The 20,903-nt window shown below is 41.1% G+C and overlaps 1 long non-coding RNA gene across 2 annotated transcripts; it reads left to right on the top strand.

Annotated features, from left to right (window-relative positions):
- Positions 1-577: 577 nt before the first annotated feature.
- On the top strand, positions 578-2,876 carry LOC127334786 (uncharacterized). 2 transcript variants are annotated; one of them, XR_007872424.2, is made up of 5 exons: positions 578-1,252; positions 1,358-1,491; positions 1,589-1,689; positions 2,315-2,455; positions 2,533-2,876. It is a non-coding gene; the product is annotated as an uncharacterized lncRNA (long non-coding RNA). The 2 variants fall into 2 exon arrangements; XR_007872423.2 differs by having other exon boundaries at positions 584-1,491.
- The last annotated feature ends 18,027 nt before the right edge of the window (positions 2,877-20,903 follow it).

Genomic DNA, 20,903 nt, shown 5'->3' with positions numbered 1-20,903 from the left:
ACAATTCTTTTAGAAATTATTATTAAGTCCTCAACCTTAATAATTTTAAACTCAAAGTATGCATCATTTGGATCTTAATGATGCTAATTTTCAGAAACCGAGAACTAGGGTCAGTCCAAACAATCGAACTACCTGGCAAGTTCATCGCTTTCTCATGTCATTTGATTATGTTTATCAAATTACTTGCAAAGTGCTATTCGTATCACTCCTGCATTACAAAGCAAATTATTAGTTTTCCAATTATGAATATGACTATGTGGTGGGCAATGGAACCATGGTATGAGTTTGGTGGAGGGTCCATTGCAGCTGGGTTATTATACACTATATAAAAGTTGGACGATTTAACGTTCTTGGGTTGATCGGGGGACTGTAGATGTCCTATTTATCCTCTGTTTCCTCCATCAGTTGTGTGACACGTAACTCTCTTCCTTAATTCACTCAGCTGGGTATTTTTTGTTACCTTTTATTTTGGCTTTGTGGGCAACCGGTTACCGGTTCCAAGCCTTTTTCCTTGCCTATTTCCATGGTAGCTTCCCGGTTACTGAGTTTCCCTGAACGTCTTGGTCAAAGCGGTGGCCCTGTCCCCACCTCCACCGCTTGGATTTACGAAGGGGCCGACCCCCATCTCTTTTTTCTCTCTTCCTCTCCATCGTCTGCTCCCATCTTTCTCCTCACAAATTATTGCTGGGGCATGGCTGTGTTGAGCAGGGTCATGGAGCCGGCGAAGCTGGGCTGCATCTTGCGGCGGCGGTTGGCAGAAGAATCCTCGCCGCCATCAAAAACGGCGGAGGAGGAGGAAGCAGGCGCGAAGAACTGAAGCGCCCCGTGGATGGTGGTGGCGATGGAGGGGACAATACCGACCACCATGGCTGCCATGATGGCCGGCTCGGATTGCTGCGGCAGCCAGCGGGTCCCGCCGTCCGGTTTGTGCCCTAGCCGGGTTCATGCTTCCGTGGAAGAAAAACAGATCCAAGTACGCGAACTCCATCACGATGGGGTTGCAGGCCATCTCAGCCATCATCCACCACCGCGACGTCCTGGGACGCGAGGCCTTCCTCACGGTCGGCCTCCATTACATCATGGGTACTGCAACATCCATCTCCCCTTCCATCCATTGTCTCTGGCGGCACAGGGGGGACCTCGGTGCCGTCTTCTCCATCCTGACTCCTGATAGGCGGAACATGGGAGTAGCCGACGCTGGCTGTTGCTCTCTTCCAGATGCAGTCCTCCGTGATGCATTGTTGTTCCCGTGGTGAGCATTCTCTTTCTGTCTATGTATCTAAATCTCTTTCGATCGAACAACACAGGGGAGGGGCCATGGTTGCAGGGGAGTTCTCATTTGGAGATTTTCTTTTAGTTTCATCTTGCCTGATCTAGCCAAAAGAATTCAGGAAGAACCATAAGAGAAAAAGAAACATATAGGTATACTTCTTCTCTGAACTGATCTAGCCACAGGAATTCAGGAAAAACCAGAAGAGAAAAAAATTAGAGGTATTCTTCTTCTCTTACTTAGTTTCTTGCCGTAACTAATAGACTCTCATTGGTTCAATGTTCTTTTAGTTTCCTAACAGCTTCTGTTTTATACAAGGAAATGTACTAAATTTTCTCAAGAAAGGGGATGAGCGCGCCCTACTGAATTATGTCTGTTGTTTGCTGCTTCTGGAGTAGCAGCATATCATGTTTCTTTTGGTAAGTTTTTTGGGTTTTTGTTATTACCATATATGAACGAAATAGATACTTCAGTTCCTTCTATCTTCTTCTGAACCAATAAGGAAAGAGGATGTTGAGACTGATCTCCTCGGTTATCTTTTTGCTATACATATATGCAACTGAGTTAGAGACTTTCAAATCTGGGTTTATGCTTGGTGTCACACCTCCATGTAAATGGTACGTACATAAATACTCTTCAACTAAACAAAACTTGCTATGTAGATATGGTTATTATTATAGACTTTTATGTCCGACCATGATTGGTAATGGAGAAATTAGTGAAATCAGACTGTCCAGATAAAGCCATATATGGAGATAAAGTTTATAAATAGATGCTCCTATGTCATGGGAAAGCAAGCACATGCATTTTATAGCTCTGTTGATGTCCAAGAGCAGCTTATCTTTTACAAGGCATCATGCTGATTTCTTTATATGCGGGCCATCGTATTTTGTACATACTTCTTGATTTGTGAATTTCTACACGCTGGTCGATATCTTGTGTATGCATCCAACCATCATTACCAGTTGGGGAGTTTCACTAGATTTTGAATGTACTTAGTATGACTTGATGTCCAAAACTTATATATTTTTCTTTTTGTGACAGAACTTGAGACGCAGATTAGGATGGGACATTAGGAACTACAGGGCTGTACAGGCAAGCTGATGAACAAACATACTGTTGTATCGAGTAATGCAAATAACCAGATAAGTTCAGCATCATGATATTTGGTGGCATCTGCCCTAGGTGTGTAGATTATTGTAAGCTTCACGTTTCTCTCTTTGTTCAGTGCTTCGTGACTGAGAATATATGTTCTGTTGCAGGCAGTATGCAAGTAAGCATATGTTCTTATCTATCTAAGTTGCAATTGAAAAATTGTCAGTGCTCAATTCTACTGCAAGCTTTGTGCAAAACAATTATATGCTCTAATCACCCAGAGATGGTATTGCAGAATTCTACTGACAATATATGTTCAGTTACATACAGTCTGCAAGGCAACATATGTTCTTATCGCTCTAAGCTGCAATTCACAAATTCTAAATGTTCAGTTCTGCCGCAAACAGTGTGCAAGAAAATGATAAGCTCTAATCAACCAGATATGATATTGGAGAATTCTGAACACTTTGGGTAGGTCGGTGTGTTATGGTTAAACTTAAATTGTTATTGTCTTCAACAGTTTCCAGTTGTGCTGCTGGTTGCTCGTGTGCCCCCCCCCCCCCCCCCCCCCCCACCCCCCTCACTTTTTCTATCGGTGATGATGTGGTGGTGTTTTAAACTGTTAGGCTTTTGATGTTGGTGATCTGTGCTACGTAAAACTTGGATGGTTGTATGTGACTGTGGTTTCAGAAATAGAACCGGGGTAAGAAGCCCTGTTTTTCTAAAAAAAAACAGTTTCGAGTTAGACTTTATAGATACGCCATGAAACTGTTTTGAAAGCGCCATGGTATGTGCTTTTCCGTAGGCAAAATAATTATCCATGACTGCACTTACATGGAAATTTGTTAAGTTGACTTCTTGGCTCATCTTTCAACCCAATATCATTGTTTATCCGTCATTAGAAATTGTCGTGATTTGCAATATCAAATTCTTAATAAATGTTTCTCACACTGCCATGATAGCATGGTTGAATAGTTTTGGAGATAATGGAGTTTGTTGGGCAGTTCTTAGAGACCATTGAGTTACTGGGAACTGCGGAGTTTGGGTCTTCGGTGACTCCACAATGTTTCTCCTGTTTATTAACTACTTCCTGATTGAGTTTTTTTCACACAACAGGCAAGGCACGATTTGGTCTCATCAGTCAGCTGCATTTGAAGAATTATAAACAATGATATGCAAAACAATGATGCTCTAATCACCCATATTTGCTATTGAAGAATTATGCTCTAATCACCCAGATTTGGTCTCACCCAGCTCTAATCATGGCTTTTAAGATTTTTTTCTCATTCACACATTGTGATAAAGCTATACACTTCAGATTTTTTTTTAAATATATGTCTGATAACCTTCAAATTGTTGATTCACTGGATGGTTTGGCGTACATGTTGTAGGCAATACACATCAATTTTAATGACCTCTATATAGTTTAAATATTGATATGGTCAGTTCTCATATTCCATTTTGCTTAACTGTTTTTTTTTTGGAAGAATGTACATGCTGAACATGGACCATATGGTTCTAATTGCAGTAGCAGCATCATGTTCAGGCTTTTCGTTCAAATAAGCAACAACTCATGGGGATAGTTTCTACGTTGACAAGCTAAACACGGCAGCTTCAAAACTGAATCCGCTTAATGTACTTAGTTCACATATAGGGGGCACTTTGTCAGTGTTTATTATTCTGTACTCTAGGCACCGACCTGAAAACTACCTTCTCTGTACGTCTACTCACTGCAGTATATTGTCATATGCATCTGCAGTGAACCAATATGTAATAAGTTAGTTTTTTTGTTTCCTATTTTAACGCTACTTTCCATTGTTAGCAAGAGTATGTATGACACCACACTCATGATACGGCTCAACTAAATAAAATTGCTTTTCACTATCATAAAATCTACATTACCTGGAGCACGTACGGTTTCCTAGCCATATATAAGCTTACAGATTGTGAGCTACAAAACTGCAGTGCTCTAAATACACTGAGAGCAAGATACCTAGGTTTTAAAAGTAATCTACTGGAAGATCTAAATCTCTTGGATCTATATTATTTTTCCTGCTTCAATGTATCTGGGTTTAAGTTACTAATTACGACATCCATGAGTTTTTTTTACTAGAATGAGCAAACTGACGGCATGTGTGGAGGTATTATGGGTTTCCCTCTACAATTTCTATTTCGATCTGTTCAGCGCGATAGCTTTCATTCAAACTTAGGCAACCGCTGCAACACACAGAAGCAAAGCTCTTGGGTCGCTACAGAGAAAGGAAGCATACTGATGACTGACGGCTGGATCAATATTTATTCTTGCTCAACCTCGAGCGACCGCAGTCCCTCGCTTCTCTTTCCCTGATGCATGCTTCCACTGGGCACTGGTGCCGCAAACACACCGTAACACCGACCTCTACAACTTTTGATTCGAATCTACCCAGTAAGTATAGCAAACATAAACAGAATTCTCAGGACAGTACAGGAAAAAAAATGACATACCAGTCGCTGATGGTTCAATCCATGCTCGCTCTTCCTCATCCTCCGACAGTTGCACATCCACGCTTCTTCTTCGCCGACAGAGCGCCTCCTAGCCTGCTAGCTCCTATGCAACGGATGATGGCGCACGTAACTGCTCTGACCCGAACCTTGGCTCCTGGCTGGCAAGGAGCCTCGCTGACAAAGGTTGGCGCCATCACCCGCAAAATGGAGCGTTGGCCGAACACGGAGAGTCCGGATCCGGTGTTCTGCCCACGACGGCTCCGGCGCCCGATGAAGAAACGAGAACAGGGCATACTTCCCAGGAACCTCACGCCTGGCCGCTCTCACGCCCTCCGTCCACCATCTGTACCTCCCGTACAGGGTATTCTCACCATCTTCCTTACCTAGATTACTCAGCATCTTCCTCACCCAGATTACTCACTTGCTTCTTTGTTTTCCTTCTCTTTCAGTCTTTAACCCTAGCTTCTGATACTTCACGGCTCGCGGATGCGTGACTGCTTTCGCTCGAGCAAAAGCTGCAGGGCGGACAGGGAAGCACGCGCTAGGTTGTGCGCGTACGACGAGCAAGGGAAGAAGGACATGGCGTAGGTGACAAATTGGCGATGCAGGCCATGGGGAGCATGGTAGGATGCTAGCATGTGTCGATTGATGGCTTCGGCAGGCAGAATTGGGGAGCAGAGGTGGTGGCAGTAGCGTCACAGTAGAGATAGCAAAAGGGGATCGGATGATCCGTTCAAAAGAACCTGAGATGCATGCGTGTATTTTTTAGGATATCTATTCATCACTTGCCCCATGCATGCGTGATTCGTGTCACTCTTGCCCTGCATAGTGTGTGAGAAAAGGACGAGAACGAGATGGTTCTGTATTGTAGACAGATTAGGATTGTATACGTGCGTGTAGCATGTGACACTGTATGTGCTTTCTGTTTTTTAGTGAACCAATATATAAATCAAAATTATTAATCAAACAGCCAACTTTAGCAGAAAATATAATATTACTAATATATTTCTTTTCATGAATTATTCTTAAGACATAGAAGGTTATTTTATAAATGGCAACCAAACTTTCTATAATAGATATTAAGGATTCTCTAACAGATGGGAACTTATTTCGTGTTAAAAAAAGATGGGAACTTTTTTACTTACGCTAAATAGAACCGAATATGTTTTAAGCCTGACATGAAATCAAAAAAAATTTATCCATGTATTACCAAAAATATTCATCTCAGAAATATATGAACATTAACCATTACAAATGGATGTACTTCTCCTCACAAAAAGAAACAAATGAATGGTCATGCTTTCACCGTAGCCAAATGTAACTGAACAATATGATATTTATCGTCATAACTATGTAGATAGTTATGTTGTTTATTTCCACCATGATTAATATATTTTACCTTCAAGAAATAATTCCACACAAATTTGGAAAATACCCTGATACAATTTATGCATAAGTCTTTTAATTTAAAATATGAGATGAAAGTAATCTTATAATCCTGAAAAAATTAGCATACATCAAAATGCGTCAACAATGATAACTAGAGAAAACAATCCTAATCTTATAATCATCATTTTATATAAATGATGATATATTCTTACAGGCGCGGCGTGCCGTCGCGCCACTGCTTCCTAGTATTCATCTAGGATTAACAACTAATGTCGTCTAGTGATTCTTGCGTCGTAACAGTCGTGTTAACCATAAGGCCTGGAATGTGACGGAGAATTCAGTTGTACCTTTTTCCTCTCGCATATCAACGGACACACTTTACCGTAGATGTTGTGTTCCGTTGGGAGCAACCAGAGTGGCGGGAAACCCTTAAGCCCCCACGACACCGTGGTCTATGATGGGTGATGTCTACGCACGCTTCTATTCCTGTAGAGAGTGTTGGGCCTCCAAGAGCAGAGGTTTATAGAACAACAACAAGTTTCCCTTAAGTGAATCACCCAAGGTTTATCGAACTCAGGGAGGTAGAGGTCAAAGATATCCCTCTCAAGCAACCCTGCAATTAAGATACAAGAAGTCTCTTGTGTCCCCAACACACCTAATACACTTGTCAGATGTATAGGTGCACTAGTTCGGCGAAGAGATAGTGAAATATAAGTAATATGGATGATTATAAGTAGTAATTGCAATCTGAAATAAAGATGGCAGCAAGCGAACATGTAACAGAACTTGTTGGAAACGGTGTTACAATGCTTAGAAACAAGGCCTAGGGATCATACTTTCACTAGTGGATACTCTCAACAATGATCACATAACTGAATAAATAAATGCTACTCTTAAACACCCTCTTGTTGGATAACAAACACCATTCATTGTGTAGGGCTACAAAAGCACACCTCAAGCCGGAGTAAACAAGCTCCACAACTTCCGGAGTTCATATTAAAGTAACCTCTAGAGTGCGTAATAGACCGTTGCAATTTAGACCGAGTACTAACATAGCATACACACTGTCACCAATAGCTATGAAAGGGGGAATAGATCACATCAATAGTATCATTAATAGTTAACTTCATAATCTACAAGATATTACAATCATAACCTATGCCAAGTACTACATGATGCACACGCTGTCCTCTTTACATCATGGAGGAGGAATAGACTACTTTAATAACATCACTAGAGTAGCACATAGATTAATAGTGATACAAATCTCATGATCACATAAAGATCACACCATGGGAGAGAGAGATGAACCACATAGCTACCGGTAGAGCCCTCAGCCTCGGGGGAGAACTACTCCCTCCTCATCATGGGAGACAGCAATGGCGATGAAGATGGCGGTGGTGTCGATGGAGATAACTCCGGGGGCAATTCACCGTCCCGGCGGCGTGCCGGAACAGAGATTCTGTCCCCCGAAACTTATCTTCGCGATGGCGGCGGCTACGGAACTCTTCGTGGAATATCGTCGGTTGTCCTAGGGTTTTCGGAGATGGAAGAATATATAGGCGAAGGGGCGATGTCGGTGGAGTCCCGAGGGGCCCACCCCATAGGGCGGCGCGGCCAGGGGTGGGGCCGCTCCCCCCTAGGCTGTGGCCGCCTCGTGGCTCCTCTTCGTCTCCTCTTCGGTGTTCTGGAAGCCTCCGTGGAAAATAAGACCGTGGGCTTTTGTTTCGTCCAATTCCGAGAATATTTCCTGTGTAGGATTTCTGAAACCAAAAACAGCAGAAAACAGGAACTGGCGCTTCGGCATCTTGTTAATAGGTTAGTCCTGGAAAATGCATAAAAATGATATAAAGTGTATACAAAACATGTAGGTATTGTCATAAAACTAGCATGGAACATCAGAAATTATAGATACGTTGGAGACGTATCAAGCATCCCCAAGCTTAGTTCCTACTCACCCTCGAGTAGGTAAACGATAACAAGGATAATTTCTGAAGTGACATGCTACCAACATGATCTTGATCAATACTATTGTAAAGCATATGAGATGAATGAAGTGATTCAAAGCAATGGTAAAGACAATGACTAAACAACTGAATCATATAGCAAACTGATAACGCGTGAAGCACATGTCCGTTGGGAACCCCAAGAGGAAGGTGTGATGCGTACAGCAGCAAGTTTTCCCTCAGTAAGAAACCAAGGTTATCGAACCAGTAGGAGTCAAGGATCACGTGAAGGTTGTTGGCGGAGGAGTGTAGTGCGGCGCAACACCAGGGATTCCGGCGCCAACGTGGAACCTGCACAACACAATCAAGATACTTTGCTCCAACGTAACAGTGAGGTTGTCAATCTCACCGGCTTGCTGTAAACAAAGGATTAAATGTATAGTGTGGAAGATGGTGTTTGTTTGCGAAGAACAGTAAAGAACAATGTTTGCAGTAGATTGTATTCAGATGTAAAAGAATGGACCGGGGTCCACAGTTCACTAGTGGTGTCTCTCCAATAAGAAATAGCATGTTGGGTGAACAAATTACAGTTGGGCAATTGACAAATAAAGAGGGCATAACAATGCACATACATATCATGATAACTAATATGAGATTTACTTAGGGCATTACGACAAATTACATAGACCGCTATCCAGCATGCATCTATATATGCCTAAAAAGTCCACCTTCGGGTTAGCATCCGCACCCCTTCCAGTATTAAGTTGCAAACAACAGACAATTGCATTAAGTATGGTGCGTAATGTAATCAACACAAATATCCTTAGACAAAGTATTGATGTTTTATCCCTAGTGGCAACAGCACATCCACAACCTTAGAACTTTCTGTCACTATCCCAGATTCAATGGAGGCATGAACCCACTATCGAGCATAAATACTCCCTCTTGGAGTTACAAGTATCAACTTGGCCAGAGCCTCTACTAGCAACGGAGAGTGATACGTCTCCAACGTATCGATAATTTCTTATGTTCCATGCTACTTTTATGATGATACTCACATGTTTTATACATACTTTATGTCATATTTATGCATTTTCCGGCACTAACCTATTAACGAGATGCCGAAGAGCCAGTTGCTGTTTTCTGCTGTTTTTGGTTTCAGAAATCCTAGTAAGGAAATATTCTCGGAATTGGACGAAATCAACGCCCAGGATCTTATTTTTCCACGAAGCTTCCAGAAGTCCGAAAGGGAAACGAAGTGGGGCGACGAGGCGACGCCACAGTAGGGCGGCGTGGCCCAGCCCCTGGCCGCGCGGCCCTAGCGTGTGGGCCCCTCGTGGCGCCCCCTGACCCACCCTTCCGCCTACATAAGCCTTCGTCGCTAATAGTTCCAGTACCGAGAGCCACGATACGGAAAACCTTCCAGTGACGCCACCGCCGGCAATCCCATCTCGGGGGATTCAGGAGATCGCCTCCGGCACCCTGCCGGAGAGGGGAATCATCTCCCGGAGGACTCTTCACCGCCATGGTCGCCTCCGGAGTGATGTGTGAGTAGTTCACCCCTGGACTATGGGTCCATAGCAGTACCTAGATGGTCGTCTTCTCCTTATTGTGCTATCATTGTTGGATCTTGTGAGCTGCCTAACATGATCAAGATCATCTATTTGTAATGCTACATGTTGCGTTTGTTGGGATCCGATGAATATGGAATACTATGCTATGGTGATTATCAATCTATTATCTATGTGTTGTTTATGATCTTGCATGCTCTCCATTGCTAGTAGAGGCTCTGGCCAAGTTTTTGCTTGTAACTCCAAGAGGGAGTATTTATGCTCGATAGTGGGTTCATGCCTCCATTAAATATGGGACAGTGACAGAAAGTTCTAAGGTTGTGGATGTGTTGTTGCCACTAGGGATAAAACATCAATGCTATATCTAAGGATGTATTTGTTGATTACATTACGCACCATACTTAATGCAATTGTCTGTTGTTTGCAACTTAATACTGGAGGGGGTTCGGATGATAACCTGAAGGTGGACTTTTTAGGCATAGATGTATGCTGGATAGCGGTCTATGTACTTTGTCGTAATGCCCAATTGAATCTCACAATACTCATCATAACATGTATGTGCATGGTAATGCCCTCTTTATTTGTCAATTGCCCAACTGTAATTTGTTCACCCAACATGCTATTTATCTTATGGGAGAGACACCTCTAGTGAACTGTGGATCCCGGTCCATTTTTTACATCAAATACAATCTACTGCAATACTCGCTCTACTGTTCTCTGCAAACATCATCATCCACACTATACATCTAATCCTTTGTTACAGCAAGCCGGTGAGATTGACAACCTCACTGTCACGTTGGGGCAAAGTAATTTGGTTGTGTTGTGCAGGTTCCATGTTGGCGCCGGAATCCCTGGTGTTGCGCCGCACTACACTCCGCCGCCATCAACCTTCAACGTGCTTCTTGGCTCCTACTGGTTCGATAAACCTTGGTTTCTTACTGAGGGAAACTTACTGTTGTACGCATCACACCTTCCTCTTGGGGTTCCCAACGGTCACGTGTTGAACGGAAAGACATACGTCAACTACGCGCAGCAAGTAGATTTTCTGGCGCCGTTGCCAGGGAGATCAAGACACGCTACAAGGGGAGTCTCCACTTCCAATCTCTTTACTTTGTTTTTTTTGTCTTTCTTTACTTTTATTTACTACTTTGTGTGCTGTACTAAAACAAAACACACAAAAATTAGTTGCTAGTTTTACTTTATTTACTATCTTGTTTGCCATATTAAAAACACAAAAAAATTAGTTACTTGCATTTACTTTATCTAGTTTGCTTTATTTACTATTGCTAAAATGGGTACTTTTGAAAATACTAAGTTGTGTGACTTCACAAACACAAATAATAATGATTTCTTATGCATACCTATTGCTCCACCTGCTACTGCAGCAGAATTCTTTGAAATTAAACCTGCTTTACTGAATCTTGTTATGAGAGAGCAATTTTCTGGTGTTAGTTCTGATGATGCTGCTGCCCATCTTAATAATTTTGTTGAACTATGTGAAATGCAAAAGTATAAGGATGTGGATGGTGATATTATAAAATTAAAATTGTTTCCTTTCTCATTAAGAGGAAGAGCTAAAGATTGGTTGCTATCTCTGCCTAAGAATAGTATTGATTCATGGACTAAATGTAAGGATGCTTTCATTGGTAGATATTATCCTCCTGCTAAAATTATATCTTTGAGAAGTAGCATAATGAATTTTAATCAATTGGATACTGAGCATGTTGCCCAAGCATGGGAAAGAATGAAATCTTTGGTTAAAAATTGCCCAACCCATGGACTGACTACTTGGATGATCATCCAAACCTTTTATGCAGGACTGAATTTTTCTTCACGGAACCTATTGGATTCAGCTGCTGGAGGTACCTTTATGTCCATCACTCTAGGCGCCGCAACAAAGCTTCTTAATAATATGATGGTTAATTACTCTGAATGGCACACGGAAAGAGCTCCACAAGGTAAGAAGGTAAATTCTGTCGAAGAAACCTCTTCCTTGAGTGATAAGATTGATGCTATTATGTCTATGCTTGGTAATGGTAGGACTAATGTTGATCCTAATAATGTTCCGTTAGCTTCATTGGTTGCTCAAGAAAAACATGTTGATGTGAACTTCATTAAAAAATAATAATTTCAACAACAATGCTTATCGGAACAATTCTAGTAACAACTATAGGCCATATCCTTATAATAATGGTAACGGTTATGGTAATTCTTATGGGAATTCTTACAACAATAATAGGAATACACCCCCTGGACTTGAAGCCATGCTTAAAGAATTTATTAGTACACAAACTGCTTTTAACAAATCTGTTGAAGAAAAGCTTGGGAAAATTGATATACTTGCTTCTAAAGTTGATAGTCTTGCTGCTGATGTTGATCTTTTGAAATTGAAAGTTATGCCTAATGAAAATAATGATATTAAGTCATTTGCTACAGCAAACGCCATCCAAGTTAGAATTAATGAGAATATAAGATTGATGGCCGAATTGCGTGCTAGGTGGGAAAAAGAAGAAAATGCTAAAGAAGATAATATAGCTAAAGTTTGGACTATTACCACCACTAGCAATGCTAATGCTTCACATGTTGCTGCACCTCCTACTATCAATGGTAAAATAATTGGTGTTGGCAATGTTTCTACTTCTAATGCAAAGCCTGCAAAACTGCCTGAACCTGCTAAAACTGCTAAAACTGCTTGTGATAAAACTGCTGAAATTTTTTCCAACATTGGGGACAATGATCCCATTGCTTTAGATTATAATGGTTTGGATTTTGATGATTGTCATATCTCTGAAGTTATAAAGTTCTTACAAAAAGTTGCTAAGAGTCCTAATGCTAGTGCTATAAATTTGGCCTTTACAAAACATATTACAAATGCTCTCATAAAAGCTAGAGAAGAGAAATTAGAACGTGAAGCTTCTATTCCTAGGAAGTTAGAGGATGGTTGGGAGCCCATCATTAAGATGAAGGTCAATGACTTTGATTGTAATGCTTTATGTGATCTTGGTGCAAGTATTTCCGTTATGCCTAGAAAAATCTATAATATGCTTGACTTGCCACCATTGAAAAATTGTTATTTGGATGCTAATCTTGCTGATAATTCTACAAAGAAACCTTTGGGGAGAGTTGATAATGTTCGCATTACTGTTAACAATAGCCTTGTCCCCGTTGATTTTGTTGTCTTGGATATTGAATACAATGCATCTTGTCCCATTATATTGGGAAGACCTTTTCTTCGAACTGTTGGTGCTATTATTGACATGAAGGAAGGTAATATTAAATATCAATTTCCTCTCAAGAAAGGTATGGAACACTTCCCAAGAAAGAGAATGAAGTTATCTTTTGATTCTATCATTAGAACAAATTATGATGTTGATGCTTCATCTCTTGATAACACTTGATATACACTTTCTGCGCCTAGCTGAAAGGCGTTAAAGAAAAGCGCTTTTGGGAGACAACCCATGATTTTACTACAGCACTTTTGTTTTATATTTGAGTCTTGGAAGTTGTTACTACTGTAGCAACCTCTCCTTATCTTAATTTTGTTGCATTATTGTGCCAAGTAAAGTCTTTGATAGTAAGGTTCATACTAGATTTGGATTGCTACGCAGAAACAGATTTCTTGCTGTCACGAATTTGAGCAGTAGGCTCTGTAGGTAACTCAGAAAATTCTGCCAATTTACGTGAGTGATCCTCAGATATGTACACAACTTTCATTTAATTTGAGCATTTTCATCTGAGCAAGTCTGGTGCCTCTTAAAAATTCGTCTTTACGTACTGTTCTGTTTTAACAGATTCTGCCTTTTATTTCGCATTGCCTGTTTTGCTATGCTTGATGGATTTCTTTATTCCATTAACTTTCAGTAGCTTTTTGCAATGTCCAGAAGTGTTAAGAATGATTATGTCACCTCTGAACATGTGAATTTTGATTATGCACTAACCCTCTAATGAGTTGTTTTGAGTTTGGTGTGGAGGAAGTTTTTAAGGATCAAGAGAGGAGGATGATACAATATGATCAAGGAGAGTGAAAGCTCTAAGCTTGGGGATGCCCCGGCGGTTCGCCCCTGCATATTTCAAGAAGACTCAAGCATCTAAGCTTGGGGATGCCCAAGGCATCCCCTTCTTCATCGACAACATTATCAGGTTCCTCTAATGAAACTATAGTTTTATTCCATCACATCTTATGCACTTTACTTGGAGCGTCTGTATGTTTTTATTTTTGTTTTCTTTGAATAAAGTTGGATCCTAGCATTCATTGTATGGGAGAGAGACACGCTCTGCTGTTGCATATGGACAAATATATCCTTAGGCTTTACTCATAGTCTTCATGGTGAAGGTTGAAACTGCTTCGTTAAATTGTTATATGGTTGGAAACGGGAAATGCTACATGTGGTAATTGGTATAATATTTTGAATAATGTGATACTTGGCAATTGTTTTGCTCATGTTTAAGCTCTTGCATCATATACTTTGCACCTATTAGTGAAGAAATACATAGAGCTTGCTAAAATTTGGTTTGCATGATTGGTCTCTCTAAGGTCTAGATATTTTCTAGTAAGGGTCGAACAACAAGGAAGACGGTGTAGAGTCTTATAATGCTTACAATATGTCTTTTATGTGAGTTTTGCTGTACCGGTTCATACTTGTGTTTGTTTCAAATAACCTTGCTAGCCTAAGCCTTGTATTGAGAGGGAATACTTCTCATGCATCCAAAATCCTTGAGCCAAACACTATGCCATTTGTGTCCACCATACCTACCTACTACATGGTATTTCTCCGCCATTCCAAAGTAAATTGCTTGAGTGCTACCTTTAAATTTCCATTCTTCGCCTTTGCAATATATAGCTCATGGGACAAATAGCCTAAAAACTATTGTGGTATTGAATATGTACTTATACATCTTATCTCTTATAAGTTGCTTGTTGAGCGATAACCATGTTCCTGGGGACGCCATCAACACTTTGTTGAATATCATGTGAGTTGCTATGCATGTTCGTCTTGTCTGAAGTAAGGGCGATTTACCATGAGTTGAATGGTTTGAGTATGCATATTGTTAGAGAAGAGCATTGGGCCGCTAACTAAAGCCATGATCCATGGTTGAAGTTTCAGTTTTGGACAACAATCCTCAATCTCTTATGAGAATATTATTTGTTGCTAAATGCTTATGCATTAAAGAGGAGTCCATTATATGTTGTCTATGTTGTCCCGGTATGGATGTCTAAGTTGAGAATAATCAAAAGCGAGAAATCCAATGCGAGCTTTCTCCTTAGACCTTTGTACAGGCGGCATAGAGGTACCCCTTTGCGACACTTGGTTAAAACATATGTATTGCGATGATAATCCAGGTAATCCGAGCTAATTAGGACAAGGTGCGGGCACTATTGGTATACTATGCATGAGGCTTGCAACTTGTAGGATATAATTTACATAATACATATGCTTTATTACTACCGTTGACAAAATTGTTTCTTGTTTACAAAATAAAAGCTCTAGCATAAACATAGCAATCAATGCTTCCCTCTGCGAAGGGCCTTTCTTCTACTTTTATGTTGAGTCAGTTTACCTATTTCTCTCCATCTCAAGAAGCAAACACTTGTGTGAACTGTGCATTGATTCTTACATACTTGCATATTGCACTTATTATATTACTTTATGTTGACAATATCCATGAGATATACATGTTATAAGTTGAAAGCAACCGCTGAAGCTTAATCTTCCTTTGTGTTGCTTCAATTCCTTTACTTTGAATTTATTGCTTTATGAGTTAACTCTTATGCAAGACTTATTGATGCTTGTCTTGAAAGTACTATTCATGAAAAGTCTTTGCTATATGATTCAATTGTTTAACCATTGTCTTTACCATTGTTTCGAATCGCTGCATTCATTACATGTGCTTACAATAGTATTGATCAAGATTATGATGGCATGTCACTTCAGAAATTATCTTTGTTATCGTTTACCTACTCAGGACGAGTAGGAACTAAGCTTGGGGATGCTGATACGTCTCCAACGTATCGATAATTTCTTATGTTTCATGCTACTTTTATGATGATACTCACATGTTTTATACATACTTTATGTCATATTTATGCATTTTCCGGCACTAACCTATTAACGAGATGCCGAAGAGCCAGTTGCTGTTTTCTGCTGTTTTTGGTTTCAGAAATCCTAGTAAGAAAATATTCTCGTAATTGGACGAAATCAACGCCCAGGATCTTATTTTTCCACGAAGCTTCCAGAAGTCCGAAAGGGAAATGAAGTGGGGCGACGAGGTGACGCCACAGTAGGGCGGCGCGGCCCTAGCGTGTGGGCCCCTCGTGGCGCCCCCTGACCTACCCTTCCGCCTACATAAGCCTTCGTCGATAATAGTTCCAGTACCGAGAGCCACGATACGGAAAACCTTCCAGAGACGCCGCCGCCGCCAATCCCATCTCGGGGGATTCAGGAGATCGCCTCCGGCACCCTGCCGGAGAGGGTAATCATCTCCCGGAGGACTCTTCACCTCCATGGTCGCCTCCGGAGTGATGTGTGAGTAGTTCACCCCTGGACTATGGGTCCATAGCAGTAGCTAGATGGTCGTCTTCTCCTCAATGTGCTATCATTGTTGGATCTTGTGAGCTGCCTAACATGATCAAGATCATCTATTTGTAATGCTACATGTTGCGTTTGTTGGGATCCGATGAATATGGAATACTATGCTATGTTGATTATCAATCTATTATCTATGTGTTGTTTATGATCTTGCATGCTCTCCGTTGCTAGTAGAGGCTCTGGCCAAGTTTTTGCTTGTAACTCCAAGAGGGAGTATTTATGCTCGATAGTGGGTTCATGCCTCCATTAAATCTGGGACAGTGACAAAATGTTCTAAGGTTGTGGATGTGCTGTTGCCACTAGGGATAAAACATCAATGCTATGTCTAAGGATGTATTTGTTGATTACATTACGCACCATACTTAATGCAATTGTCTGTTGTTTGCAAGTTAATACTGGAGGGGGTTCGGATGATAACCTGAAGGTGGACTTTTGAGGCATAGATGCATGCTGGATAGCGGTCTATGTACTCTGTCGTAATGCCCAATTGAATCTCACAATACTCATCATAACATGTATGTGCATGGTCATGCCCTCTTTATTTGTCAATTGCCCAACAGTAATTTGTTCACCCAACATGCTATTTATCTTATGGGAGAGACACCTCTAGTGAACTGTGGACCCCGGTCCATTCTTTTACATCAAATACAATCTACTGCAATACTCGCTCTACTGTTCTCTGCAAACATCATCATCCACACTATACATCTAATCCTTTGTTACAGCAAGCCGGTGAGATTGACAATCTCACTGTCACGTTGGGGCAAAGTAATTTGGTTGTGTTGTGCAGGTTCCACGTTGGCGCCGGAATCCCTGGTGTTGCGCCGCACTACACTCTACCGCCATCAACCTTCAACGTGCTTCTTGGCTCCTACTGGTTCGATAAACCTTGGTTTCTTACTGAGGGAAACTTACTGCTGTACGCATCACACCTTCCTCTTGGGGTTCCCAACGGTCGCGTGTTGAACGGAAGAGATACGTCAACTACGCGCAGCAGAGAGCATGCAAGAATGATACGCGTGAAACACACGTCCGTTGGGAACCCCAAGTGGAAGGTGCGATGCATACAACAGCAAGTTTTCCCTCAGTAAGAAACCAAGGTTATCGAACCAGTAGGAGTCAAGGATCACGTGAAGGTTGTTGGCGGAGGAGTGTAGTGCGGCGCAACACCAGGGATTCCAGCGCCAACGTGGAACCTGCAGAACACAATCAAAGTACTTTGCCCCAACGTAACAATGAGGTTGTCAATCTCACCGGCTTGCTGTAAACAAAGGATTAAATGTATAGTGTGGAAGATGATGTTTGTTTGCGAAGAATAGTAAAGAACAATGTTTGCAGTAGATTGTATTCAGATGTAAAAGAATGGACCGGGGTCCACAGTTCACTAGCGGTGTCTCTCCAATAAGATAAATAGCATGTTGGATGAACAAATTACAGTTGGGCAATTGACAAATAGAGAGGGCATAACAATGCACATACATATAATGATGACTACTATGAGATTTAATCAGGGCATTACGATAAAGTACATAGACCGCTATCCAGCATGCATCTATGCCTAAAAAGTCCACCTTCGGGTTAGCATCCGCACCCCTTCCAGTATTAAGTTGCAAACAACAGATAATTGCATTAAGTATGGTGCGTAATGTAATCAACACAAATATCCTTAGACAAAGCATTGATGTTTTATCCCTAGTGGCAACAACACATCCACAACCTTAGAACTTGCTGTCACTGTCCCATATTCAATGGAGGCATGAACCCACTATCGAGCATAAATACTCCCTCTTGGAGTTACAAGTATCAACTTGGCCAGAGCCTCTACTAGCAACGGAGAGCATGCAAGAATGATACGCGTGAAGCACACGTCCGTTGGGAACCCCAAGAGGAAGGTGTGATGCGTACAACAGCAAGTTTTCCCTCGGTGAGAAACCAAGGTTATCGAACAAGTAGGAGTCAAGGATCACGTGAAGGTTGTTGGCGGAGGAGTGTAGTGCGGCGCAACACCAGGGATTCCGGTGCCAACGTGGAACCTGCACAACACAATCAAAGTACTTTGCCCCAATGTAACAGTGAGGTTGTCAATCTCACCTGCTTGCTGTAAACAAAGGATTAAATGTATAGTGTGGAAGATGATGTTTGTTTGCGAAGAACAGTAAAGAAAAATGTTTGCAGTAGATTGTATTCAGATGTAAAAGAATGGACCGGGGTCCACAGTTCACTAGCGGTGTCTCTCCAATAAGATAAATAGCATGTTGGGTGAACAAATTACAGTTGGGCAATTGACAAATAGAGAGGGCATAACAATCACATACATATCATGATGACTACTATGAGATTTAATCAGGGCATTACGACAAAGTACATAGACCGCTATCCAGCATGCATCTATGTCTAAAAAGTCCACCTTCGGGTTAGCATTTGCACCCCTTCCAGTATTAAGTTGCAAACAACAGACAATTGCATTAAGTATGGTGCGTAATGTAATCAACACAAATATCCTTAGACAAAGCATTGATATTTTATCCCTAGTGGCAACAACACATCCACAACCTTAGAACTTTCTGTCACTGTCCCAGATTTAATGGAGGCATGAACCCACTATCGAGCATAAATACTCCCTCTTGGAGTCACAAGTATCAACTTGGCCAGAGCCTCTACTAGCAACGGAGAGCATGCAAGAACATAAACAACACATATATGATAGATTGATAATCAACTTGACATAGTATTCCATATTCATCGGATCCCAACAAACACAACATGTAGCATTACAAATAGATGATCTTGATCATGATAGGCAGCTCACAAGATCTAACATGATAGCACAATGAGGAGAAGACAACCATCTAGCTACTGCTATGGACCCATAGTCCAATGAGGAACTACTCACACATCAATCCGGAGGCGATCATGGTGATGAAGAGTCCTCCGGGAGATGATTACCCTCTCCGGCAGGGTGCCGGAGGCGATCTTCTGAATCCCCCGAGATGGGATTGGCGGCGGCTGCGTCTCTGGAAGGTTTTTCGTATCGTGGCTCTCGGTACAGGGGTTTTCGTGATGAAGGCTATAAGTAGGCGGAAGGGCAGGGTTGGAGGCGGCGCAGGGGCCCCACACCATAGGCCGGCGCGGGCCCCATGCAGGCCGCGCCGCCCTATGGTTACGGGCCCTCGTGGCCCCACTTCGTATGCTCTTCGGTCTTCTGGAAACTCCGTGGAAAAATAAGACCCTAGGCGTTGATTTCGTCCAATTCCGAGAATATTTCCTTTGTAGGATTTCTGAAACCAAAAACAGCAGAAAACAACAACTGGCTCTTCAGCATCTTGTCAATAGGTTAGTGCCGGAAAATGCATAATAATGACATAAAGTGTGTATAAAACATGTGAGTATCATCATAAAAGTAGCATGGAACATAAGAAATTATAGATACGTTTGAGACGTATCAAGCATCCCCAAGCTTAGTTCCTACTCGCCCTCGAGTAGGTAAACGATAACAAAGATAATTTCTGAAGTGACATGCTATCATAATCTTGATCAATACTATTGTAAAGCATATGAGATGAATGCAGTGATTCGAAGCAATGGTAAAGATAATGATTAAACAACTGAATCATATAGCAAAGACTTTTCATGAATAGTACTTTCAAGACAAGCATCAATAAGACTTGCATAGGAGTTAACTCATAAAGCAATAAATTCTTAGTAGAAAGCTTTGAAGCAACACAAAGGAAGATATAAGTTTCAGCGGTTGCTTTCAACTTCAACATGTTTATCTCATGGATAATTGTCAACACAAAGTAATATGATGAATGCAAATAAGTAAGTATGTAAGAATCAATGCACACAGTTGACACAAGTGTTTGCTTCTAAGACAGAAAGAATTAGGTAAACTGACTCAACATAAAAATAGAAGAAAGGTCCTTCACAGAGGGAAGCATGGATTACTATTTTTGTGCTAGAGCTTTTATTTTGAAAACATAGAAACAATTTTGTCAACGGTAGTAATAATTCATATGTGTTATGCATAAGACATCTTATAAGTTGCAAGCCTCATGCATAGATTACCAATAGTGCCCGCACCTTGTCCTAATTATCTTGGATTTACATGGATTATCATTGCATAACATATGTTTCAACCAAGCTCACATTGGATTTCTTGCTTTTGATTATTCTCAACTTAGACATCCATACCGGGACAACATAGAAAACAGATAATGGACTCCTCTTTAATGCATAAGCATTCAACAACATATAATATTCTCAAAAGAGATTGAAGATTGTTGTCCAAACTGAAACTTCGACCCTGGATCATGGCTTTAGTTAGCGGCCCAATGTTCTTCTCTAACAATATGCATACTCAAACCATTTGATCATGATAAATCACCCTTACTGCAGACAAGACGAACATGCATAGCAACTCACATGATATTCAACAAAGGTGAAATAGTTGATGGCGTCCCCAGGAACATGGTTACCGCTCAACAAGCAACTTATAAGAAATAAGATACATAAGTACATATTCAATACCACAATAGTTTTTAAGCTATTTTTTCCATGAGCT

Source organism: Lolium perenne, chromosome 2 (assembly GCF_019359855.2).
Source record: "Lolium perenne isolate Kyuss_39 chromosome 2, Kyuss_2.0, whole genome shotgun sequence".
Lineage (NCBI taxonomy): Eukaryota > Viridiplantae > Streptophyta > Magnoliopsida > Poales > Poaceae > Lolium > Lolium perenne.
This window is presented reverse-complemented; position numbering and strand designations above follow the sequence as displayed.